This window comes from Dasypus novemcinctus, chromosome 1 (assembly GCF_030445035.2).
Source record: "Dasypus novemcinctus isolate mDasNov1 chromosome 1, mDasNov1.1.hap2, whole genome shotgun sequence".
Lineage (NCBI taxonomy): Eukaryota > Metazoa > Chordata > Mammalia > Cingulata > Dasypodidae > Dasypus > Dasypus novemcinctus.
Window position 1 is genome coordinate 113,830,788 of NC_080673.1, and position 11,675 is coordinate 113,842,462.

Here is an 11,675-nt window from a genome sequence, read left to right on the forward strand (position 1 = left end):
TGAGATGTGCATAAGTGCCACCTCTCTGATGACCTCCCAACTCATTTTGAAGTCTCTTAGTCATAAAAACTCATTTGTCTTTACCATTTCCCCCTTTTATTCAAGGTCTTTTTCCAGTTGCATCATCAGCTGGTGTTTGCCTACCACAGGATCTTGAAGATGTTTACCTACATTTTCTTCTAGAAGTTTTATGGTTGTGATTTTTATGTTTAGGTCATTGGTCCATTTTGAGTTAATTTTTGTATAAGGTGTGAGATAGGGGTCTTCTTTCTTTCTTTTGGATATGGGCTTAACCTTCTTGTCAAAGATCATTTGGCTGTAGATATAAGAATTGATTTCTGAGTTCTTCATTCAGTTCCATTGGTCAAAAAGTCAACTCTTATGCCAGTACCCTGCTGTCCTTTTTTTTTTTTTCAATCACTATAGCTAAGCAATATGCATTAAAGTCAGAAAGTGAGAATCCTCCAATTTTGTTTTTCTTTTTTGGCTATTCAGGTCCCCTTACCCTACCAAATAAATTTGGTTATTGGCTTTTCAATTTCCAACAAAAGACTTTTGGAATTTTTATTGGGATTCTGTTGAATCTGTAAATCAGTTTGGGTAGAATTGACAACTTAATGATATTTAGTTTTCTAATCCATGAACATGGAATATCCTTCCATTTATTTAAGTCCTCTTTGGGTTCTTTTAGCAATGTTTTGTAGTTTACTGTATACAGGTCCTTTATGTCTTTGGATAAGCTTAATCTTAAACATTTGTTTGTTTTAGTCACTTTTAAAAATGGAATTTTCTGATTTTCTCCTCAGATTGCACATCAATAGTGTATAGAAACACTAATTTTGTGTATTAATCTTGTATCCCACCACTTTGCTGAACTCATCTATTCATTCTAATAGATTTGTTGTAGATTTCTCAGAATTTTCTAGATACAGGATCATGTCATCATCGAATAGTAAAAGTTTTACTTCTTCCTTTACTATTTGGGTGTCTTTTATTTCTTAGTCTAGCCTAATTGCTCTAGCTAGAACTTCTAGCACAATATTGAATAATAATGGTGACATGTCTTGTTCCTGATCTCAGTGGGAATGCTTACAGTCTTTATGTCTGAGTACAATGCTAGCTGTAGATTTTTCATATATGCACATTAACATATTGAGAAAGTTTCCTACTATTCCTATCTTTTGGAGGATTTTTATCAAGAAAGGGTGCTATATTTTGTCATATGCCTTTTCTACATCAATAGAGAGGATCATATGGTTTTTCTTCTTCATATCAATGTGGTTTATTACACTAATTGATTTTCTTGTGTTGAACCTCCCTTGCATCCCTGGGATAAAACTCACTTGGTCATGGTGTATAATTCTTTTAATGTGCTTTTGGATTTTGTTTGCAAGTATTTTGTTGAGGATTTTTGCATCTATATTCATTAGAGATATTGGTCTGTAATTTTCTTTGCTCATAGTATCTTTATCTGGTTTTGCTCTTATGGAGATGTTGACCTCATAGAATGAGTTTGGTAGCACTCTTTCCTGTTCAAGTTTTTGGAAGAACTTGAGTAAGATCGGTGTTAGTGTGTTTTCTTTTTTACTGTAGGCATTAAGGGCTAAAAATTTCCCCTCAGCACTACCTGTGTGATGTTCCATAGGTTTTGATATATTGTGTTCTCATTTCCATTCATCACTAGATATTTGCTTAATTCTCTTGCAATTTCTTCTTTGATGCACTGATTATTAAAGGGTGTGCTGTTTAATCTCCATGTAATTATGAAATTTCCCTTTTTCCATCCATTATAGATTCCTAGCTTCATTCTGTTATGATCAGAGAAAGTATTTTGTATAATTTTAATCCTTATAGATTTATTGAGACTTGTCTTGTGACCCAACATATGGTCTATCTTGGAGAAGTATCCATGGACACTGAAAAGAATGTATATCCTAATGTTTGGGGTGCAGTGCTCTATAGATGTCTGTTAGGTCTAGCTCATTTATCATATTATTCAAGCTCTCTGTTTCTTTTTTAATCCTCTGTCTAGATGTTCTATCCTGTACTGAGAGTGGTATATTGAAGTCACCAACTATTATTGTAGAGACATCTATTTCTCCCTTCAGCTTTGCCGGTGTGCGCCTCATGTGTCTTGGGACATGGAGGTTAGGTGCATAAATATTTAGTATAGTTATTCTTCTTGCTGAATTATCCCTTTTATTTCTACATAATGACTTCATCCCTTACAACAGTTTTGCATTTAAAATCTATTTTGTCCAATATTTGTATCCCTACTCCAGTTCTTTTCGTTACTATTTGCATGGAATTTTTTTTTGAACCTTTCACTTTTAACCTGGTTATCTCGCATCTGAGGTGTGTCTCTTGTAGACAACATATAGTGGTTCATGTTTTTTAATCCATTTTATTATTCTATGTTTTTTGATTGGGAAGTTCCAGTCACTAACATTCATTGTTATTACTCAGAAGGTATTATTTACTTCATCCATTTTTACTTTGGCTTTCTGTTGTCATATTGTACTATTGCCTAACTTTTTACCCTTAAATTTACCCTTTCTAATAATCTTCATTTCTATATTCTTCTCCAAGTCTCTGGCCCTTGTTTTTTTCCTTTTAGTCTGCAGCATTCCCTTTAGTATCTCTTGTAATTCTGGTCTTTGGTAACATATTCTATCAGTTTTTGTTTTTCTGTGAAGACTTTGAACACTCCTTCATTTTTGAAGGACAGCTTTGCCAGATACAGAATTCTTGGCTGGCAGTTTTTTTCTTTCAGTACCTTAAAACATCACACCACTTTCTTCTTGCCTCCATGGTTTCTGATGAGAGGTTGCACTTAATCTTATTGAAGTTCCTTCATATGTGATGCTTTGCTTTTCACTTGCTGCTTTCAGAATCTTTTCTTCCTCTCTGATATTTTTCATTCTGAATAGTAGTATCTTGGATTTATTTGGATTTATTCTGCTTGGGGTGCTTTGTCCTTCTTGGATATTGATATTTATATCTTCATAAGGATTGGGAAGTTTTTGGTCATTATTTCCTCAAATATTCTTTCTGCCCCTTTTCCATTCTCTTCTCCTTCTGGGACACCAATAATGCAAATGTTTGTTCATTTTGTGTTGTCATTCAACTCCCTGAGATTCTCTTCTTTTTTTTTCCATTCTCTTTTCCTATCTTTTCCAATTCAGATGTTCTGTCTTCAAAATCACTAATTCTATCTTCAAGCAATTCAAATCTCCTCTTATGTGCCTCTAATGTATTTTTAATCTCATCCAGCATGTCTTTCATTCCCATAAGTTCTGTTACTTTTCTTTGCAGACTTTTGAATTGTTCTTTATACTCACCCAGTGTTTCTTTCTTCCTCTCTCCCTCCACCCACCCTGCTGATTTTATGACTGTGTCTGTTAGTTGTATGATCTTCTATATCTATTTCTCTTTTGTCTTCTCTTCTCATTTTTCCTCCTCTAGGATTCATCAATTCAATCCTGGGAATCTCTGATGTGGAGAGAGGTTATCTGTCACCGTGCCACCTCAGTCCCTGGTTTCTGCTATGCTTTACCTTGACTCTCCCCTCCATCTCTCTTTTGTTGCATCACCGTCTTGCTGTATGACTCACTTACACAGGCACTGGCTCACTGCATGGGCACTTGGCTCACCACATGGTCACTTGGCTCACCATGCAGGCACACTTTCTCTTTTTCTTCTTTAACAGGAGGCCCCAGGGATCGAACCCAGGTCCTCCTATTTGGTAGGCAGAAGCCCTATCACTTGAAACACATCTGCCTCCCCCAGTGTTTTCTTAATATACTTCATCTCTTTATTCATATTTTCTTTCAATTCTTAAACTGATTTAGGAAAATTGTGTGATTATCATGATTAATTGTCTTAAATCTTCTATCTCTTCAGGATTTTTGGTTTGTTCCTTTGGCTGAGTCATCTTTTCCTGTTTCCTAGTATGATTTGTTATTTTTTGCTGATGTCTAGGCATCTGCATATGTTGGTGCATTTACTCTTAAGGCCCATTTCTCTCTTGCCTATTGTTATTGTTTTTCACAGATCTTCTTTGATATTTGATTAAACTTATTCTAAATCTTTAAAATTGCCTGACTTAAGTTGCCAAAATCATGCCAGGGATTCACTAACAGGGTGCAGATTTTCTCCCAGAAGTTAGGGAGCAGAGAGACCCAACTGCAGTTTTTGTCTATGTAATTTCCAGACTGGCCAGAAGATGGCGCTTGTTGGAGAGCATTTCCATGAAGATGTATCCTGTTTTCCTTTGTTTTGATCTGTTTTGATCTTTGTTTGATCCTTTGTTTGATCTCATAGCTGAGATTCAAAGTGGACTCTGCTGGCTGAATTCACTAAAGAAAAGCCACCCCCCCCCCCCCCGCCCCCGACTCCCCCTCCATTTGCCCTTTTAACAGCTGACAGGGAGGAAGACATCTACTCCTCTCTCATTCAGCTGAATTGAGCTGGGGGTTTTACCCCTGCTTAATATGTCAGTGGTGGGGGCAGGAGCTCTTATTGGTGGCCAGGAGTTTTAGTAATTCACAGTTCATTGTTTCAGGTTCTTCATCTCTCTGTCCTTCACCCTTCTGGTGAGTTGTGAAGCACTGTCCTGGTCTGAAGACCCCCAAAGCAGGTTCCTAGGGCAGCTTTTGGCTCTTTCTCCATTGTTTTTATGAGAGAGCTAAGCCTTGTCTTCCTAATCCACCACCGTCTTCCCACCTAGTCTCTCATTATGGTTTTGATTTGCATTTCTCTAAAAGGTAATTGTTGGTGAGCATGTTTTCAAGTGCTGTTTAGCTATTTGCAATTCCTGTTTGGAGAAATGTCTATTCAAGTCTTTAGCCCATTTTTAAATTGTGTTGTTTGTCTTTTTTTGCTGATATTTAGGATTTCTTTATAAATTCTGGATATTAAGCCCTTATTGGATATGTGGTTTCCAAAAATTTTCTACCATTAGTTAGGCTGTCTTTTCACTTTTGTGGTAAAGATCCACAAAAGTTTAAAAAACTTAAAAAAAAATTTTTTTTGATGTTGCCATATTTATCTAATTTTTTCTTTTGTTACTTGTGGTTTGGGTGTAGAGTCTAAGAAACCATTGCCTTACATGAAATCCTGAAGATGCTTCACTACATTTTCTTCTAGGAGTTTTATAGTACTGGTTTTTATATTTCAGTCTCTGATAATTTTTTTTGTATTAAATGTGAGATAGGGGTCCTTTTTCATTCTTTTGCAAAAGTATATCCATTTCTCCCAGAATCATCTGTTGAAAGGACTATTATTTCCCAATGGCAGCCTTGTCAAAATTCGAAATAGATGTGAGGGTCTATTTATGAACTCTCAATTCACTTCCACTGGTTAATATATTGATTCTAATACCATGCTGTTTAACCACTGTAGCTTTGTGAAAAGTTTTGTAGTCAGGAAGTGTGAGCCCTCCAACTTTAATCATCTTTTTCAAAATGTTTTTGACAATTGAGTCCCCTTCCCCTTCCATATAAGTTTGATGATTGGCTTTGCCATTTCTGCAAAGAAGTCTGTTTTAACTGGAATTGCATTGAATCTGTAAGTTGTTGGGTAGTACTAACATCTTAAAAATCTTTAGTCATCCAGTCCAAGAACATGGAATTACCTTCCTCTTCTTTAAGTCTTTTTTAATTTCTTTTAGTAATATTTTGTTGTTTTCTGTATATAAGTCTTTGGCATCCTTGCTTACATTTATTCTTAGATATTTGATTCTTTTAGTTGCTATTGTAAATGGAATTTTTGTCTTCATTTCCTCCTCAGATCACTCATTACTAATGTATAGAAACAATACTGATTTTTTACTTGTTGATCTTGTACCTTGCCACTTTACTGAATTCATTTATTAGCTCTAATAGCTTTGCTGTAGATTTTTGGGACTTTCTGTATAGAGCATCTTGTTGTTGGCAAATAGTGAAGATTTTACTTTTTCCTTTCCAATGTGGATGCCTTTTAGTTCATAGTCTTTCACCAATGCTTATCATATTTGCTGTGGGTTTTTCATATGTTCCCTTGATCATGTTAAGAAAGCTTTCCGCTATCCTATTTTTCTAAGTGGATTTTGTCAAATGCCTTTCTGCATCAATTGAGATTAGCATGATCATGTGGTTTCCCCCTTCATTTTGTTAATATGTTCTATTGCATTAATTGATTTCCTTATGTTGAAATATCTTTGCATACATAGGATAAAGCCCACTTAATCATGGTATATAATTCTTTAAATGTGCTATTGGATTTTATTTGCAAGTATTGTGTTTTGTAGTTTTGGATCTATTGTCATAAGAGAAATTGGTTTGTAATTTTATTTTCTTTAGTGTCTGTACCTAGTATCAGAGTGATTTTGGCCTTTAGAATGAGTTAGGGAGTGTTCCCTACTCTTCATTTTTTTGGAAGAATTTGAGCAGGATTAGTATTAATTTTTAGAATCATTAGTAGAATTCACCTGTGAAGTCATCTTATCCTGAGCTTTTCTTTGTTTGAATGTTTTTGATCACTGATTCAATATCTTTACTTGTAATTGTTTTGTTAAGATCTGTTTCTTCTAGTGTCAGTGCGGTTTTTCATGTGTTCTTAGGAATATGTCCATTTCATCTAGGTTATCTAATTTGTTGACATACAATTATTCATAGTATCTTTTTTTAGTCCTTTTTATCACTGTGGGGTCAATAGTAGTATCCTCTGTCTCATTTCTGAAGTTATTTATTTGCATCTTCTCTCTTTTTCCCACTGTCACTTTAGCTGAGAATTTGTCAATCGTACTTAGTTTTTCAAAGAACCAACTTTGGTTTTTGTTAATACACTCTATCATTTTTTACTTTCTACTTTAATTATTTCTGCTCTGTGATAGTTTGAGGCATTTGGGTATCCCAGAAAATATCATGCTCTTGGAACTAATCATTTCTTGTGGATGTGGGACCCTTTGATTGGGTTGGATTCAGTTGGGAGGACTTTTATTGGATTGCTTTAGTGAGGTATGAGCCATTGTATGTCTTGGTCCTCTTACTGGAATTCTTTATAAATGAGGGACTGAAAGTGAAAACACACATTAAAAAAAAGCCTCAGGCACAGAAGAAGATGTCCTAGAGATTGGAGGCTGAGATTGGCAGAGCACAGAGGCACAGAAAGAGGCCTTTGAGAGGTTAGGCCTGTGGAGCAGCTCAAAGCTAAAGAGATGAGGCCTGGGAGAGATGAGCAGAGCAGCATTGTGCCCTGCCATGTGCCTGATGGCTCACGGCTGCGACTTGCTGAGGAAGTATCTTTTGATGATGCCTTAATTTGGATACTTGCACAGCTTCAGAACTGTAAGGGTTTTTTGTTTTTGTTTTTGTTTTTTTGTACATCAAAGGACTTTATTAAGAAAGTGAAAAGACAACCATTCAGAGTGGGGAGAATATATTTGCAAAGTACATATCTAATAAGGAACGAGGATCCAAAATATACAGAAATTTGTTAAACTCAACAACAAAAATAGGCATTCCTCCAAAAATAGACATATAGCCAACAAGCACATGAAAAGATGCTCACCATCTTTAGTACTTAGGAAAATGCAAATAAAAATCACAATGAAAAAAATTCACAGTGAGGTACTATTTTACCCCACCTAGAATGACAAGAATAAAAAAATTTTAAAAAAGAAAGTAACAAGTGTTAGCAAGGATATAGAAAAAATTGGAAGCCTTCTGTACTGCTGGTGACAATGTAAAATGGTTCAGCCACTGTGAAAAACGATTTAGAGGTGCCTTGAAAAGTTAAACACAGACTCTTTATGATCTAGAAACTGCACTCCTGGGTATATACCTAAAAGAACTGAAAACTGGTACTCAAACAAATACACATCTTTCTGTGTTCATAGCAGCACTATTCACAGTAACCGAAAGGTGAAAACATATCAAATGTCAACAGATAACTGGATAAACAAATTGTGGTGTGTGTGTGTATGTAAATATATGTATATATTTAGTCATAAGAAGGAATGAAATACTATACATGCTACAACAAGGATGAACCTTGAAAACATGTTAAATGAAAAAAGCCAGAATGTGAAGGATTATATATTTATGGGTCCATTTTTATGGAATATTAAGAATAGGTAAATCCATAGGGACAGAATGCAGATTGGTGGTTGCCAGGGGTGAAGGAGAGCAGGGAATGGGGAGTTACCACTCAATGTTTACAGAATTTCCTTTTGGAGTGATAAAAATGTTTTAAAACTAGATAGAGGTGGTCATTGCACAATATTATCAAGGCACTAAATGCCACTGACTTGTTCACTCTATAGTAATTTTACAAAAAGAAATCAGTTCGGCATTTCTTTTTATTCAATCTAATGTACAAGTCTCTCCTCTTTTAAAAAAAGATAACATTCTCTTCCCCATCTCATATCTCTCATGACTGTAACTAAGCTTTGTCCAAAAACCAGAGGCAGTTTCCCAGAAAAAGCCAGTGATTAATATACAAAATATAGAATTTTTCTATGGATTCTATGGCAAGAAAGCAAGACATTATAAATCAAATAAATTTAATATGAAGAAATAATGCTGTAACTCAAAGTAAATTGCTTTTCTTTCTTTCTTTTTATTTTCCTGAACCTATATCAAATAACTTCTATTCTTAAAACTGAGGTCAGATTGGAATACAATTCAAAACCAGACCCAGATAAAGAAATGAGGGACAGAGATCAGTTGTTTAGCAAAAATAAACTTCAACAACAGTTAAAATTAATCAGGAACAATTTAATTAATAAGCATCAAATGCACATTCCATTGATGAAAACAATATTGACAATTGTGACATTTTAAATATTCTTTTCAAAAAAGGTTAGTGATTTTCTTTTTCCTGGGAATCGTGGAGATCAAACTATGATAGTAACGTGGCCAGTCCAAGTCACCATAGTTTAGTTAATGCTAACATCTAAACAGAGTTCACATTTCATGTCTACAATAAGGTAAATTGTGAACTTTTTGTATCTGAATTTTAGCAAGTATTTATGAGATTAGTTAAAGGAATGTCAAATTTATTAAGTACAAACTCATAAAACTCTATACTGGTGTCACTTTTTTTGTGTCAAGTGCACTTGGTTTAAATATACAGGCACATTTTCTTTTCTAATTTCTTGGAAAAATATTTCCACAATAAGTTTGATGTCTCTTATGGCTGGGTTGTTTTTAAGAAAGATGATTAGCTCTGTGGATAGTTTTCCATCGTTGATTAAAAAAAAAATCTGTCAAAAAACATCACAATTTGCAAGGAAAAAGGGATTCTTCTAAAGGTTGCAAAACAGGAAATAGTACATCTTATTTGTATAAGCATGAACACTTAAAACTAGTCATACTTCACGTAAATCAATATAGTATTCAAAAGTTCTATAAAAATGAACAAATATACATGTTTACTTCCATTGCTCCAACAGTCAAATGTTAAATCTGCACAAGAGTGGCAGTGCGGCAGTTTGCTAGTCCGATTTATTTATTTATTTAATTTTTTTAAAAAAGATTAATTTATTTATTTCTCTCCCCTTACCTCCCCCCCCTGCCCCGCCCCGTCCCGCCCCGCCCCAGTTGTCTGCTCTCTGTGTCCATTCACTGTGTGTTCTGTGACCACTTCTATCCTTATCAGCAGCACCGGGAATCTGTGTTTCTTTTTGTTGCATCATCTTGCTGTGTCAGCACTCCGTGTGTGCGGCACCAATTCCTAGGCAGGCTGCACTTTCTTCCGCGCTGGGCGGCTCTCCTTATGGGGCGCACTCCTTGTGCATGGGGCTCCCCTACGTAGGGGACACCCCTGCGTGGCAGGGCACTCCTTGCCTGCATCAGCACTGCACATGGGCCGGCTCCACACAGGTCAAGGAGGCCTGGGGTTTGAACCGTGGACCTCCCATGTGGTAGGCAGATGCCCTATCCATTGGGCCAAGTCTGCTTCCCTGCTAGTCCAATTTAAGAGTTCAAGGTACTTTTCATGTATTTTGCCCACCAATGTCCACATTCCAGATAAGTTCAGTTCAAAAGACAGAAATTAGGGAAAAGACTCCATATAACAAAGACAAGAATATGCTGCTAGAAGTTGCTCTCTTACCATGGCAAATGCAGAAATAAAAAATTTTGAAGCAGAAAAACTATACCACCCAATAATTCCAGAAGTGAGAATGACTCCTACCATTCCTTGTAAAGAAAATACCACAGCACAGCTAGAAAGTAGGATCAGGGGAAGAAGGCAATATCCAAGGACACTTGCCACTCAACCAAATGAAACATCTGCCATACTCATTAAACTTAATAAACAGAACACTCCTAGACATCCAATTGCACTGATTTGTCTACATAGCCAAACTGAAATTTGCCAGCCAGTAACAATGTGGCTCCAAAGGCAAGGCAAAAAATCACTGGCCCTGCCAAATCGGTCTCATTCGTGATGCTGCCATCTGCTACCTTTAATGGATGTAAACTGTTTTATTGCCAAATGTGCTAAAAATTGATACCTAATTCTTCTAATAAAGGTGGCTCATTCTCAAAGTTGTTTCCATAGAATGGCTGAGGTGTGGTTGGAATATATGCCTGAGTTGGCGGGAAATTCTGCACAGTATAGGGCTGCTGTGGCTGCCTCATGCCTGGAGGGACAACTCGGCCTTACTGTGCACAGTCATAGCTATCATACTGTTTGCTAGAGGCTCATCCACTTTTTCCATAATCTTAGGACTGTTGTGATTGGTCATGGATGCTGTAACTTGTCTGGTAAAAATCCATGTTGAAGTTATCAAAGCCCAACATTGCAAACAACGAAGTGCAGCTGTGGCAGTGGCAACAGCTTCAGCATCCCCAAATACCACCCCAACTTCAGTTTCAGACCCTGAACTGGCTGGCTCCTTTGCTATTTGTCACAGGGCCAAAGAACTGCTTCCTGGGTGTGCCTGCTTGCACAAGGGAATTGTCAAGTTTTGCTCTCTTTTTGGTAGGACACCAGCAGAGACCATAAATCAGAACTGAAAGCTATTAACCTAATACATTCTCATTAAAAAAGCCAATACATTTGTGGTATATTGCCTTTAGAAAATAAAATACATTCTAATTGTTTTTCCCCTTCTGCTTGCCTTAGAATTTGCTATTTTTCTAGGTCTTCCAGGTGTGTAGCTAGGTATTTGCTTTTAGTTCTTTCTTCTTTTTAAATGTAAGCATTTAGAGCAATGTGTTTCCCTATCTGCACTGCCTTACTGGATCCCATAAGTTCGGATATGTTATGTTCTCATTTTCATTCATCTCAAGGTATTTACTGAATTCCCTCATAATTTCTTCTTTGACCCACAGATTGTTTATGATTGTGTTATTTAACATAAGATTGTGTTATATATTTGTGTATTTTCCAGTTTTCTGCTTATTTTAGATTCCCAGCTTCATTTCATTATCATTAGAGAAAATGGTTTATATGATTTCAGTCTTTTCAAATTTATTGAGACTTTTTTGGACCGCACATATCATCTATCTTGAGAAAGATTCATGTGCATTTAAGAAGAATGTAAATCCTGCTGTTTTGGAGTGCAATATTCTGCATATGTCTGTTAAGTCTAGTTCACTTATGATATTATTCAAGTTCTCTGTTTCCTTACTGATCTTCTGTCTAGATGTTTTATCTACTGATAAAAGTATTATATTAAAGTC

At 36.0% G+C, this 11,675-nt stretch overlaps 1 pseudogene; it reads right to left on the minus strand.

The window, feature by feature from the left end:
• Nucleotides 1–10,024: 10,024 nt before the first annotated feature.
• Nucleotides 10,025–10,790, minus strand: LOC111761169 (protein YIPF5 pseudogene; annotated as a pseudogene).
• Between the last annotated feature and the right edge of the window lie 885 nt (nt 10,791–11,675).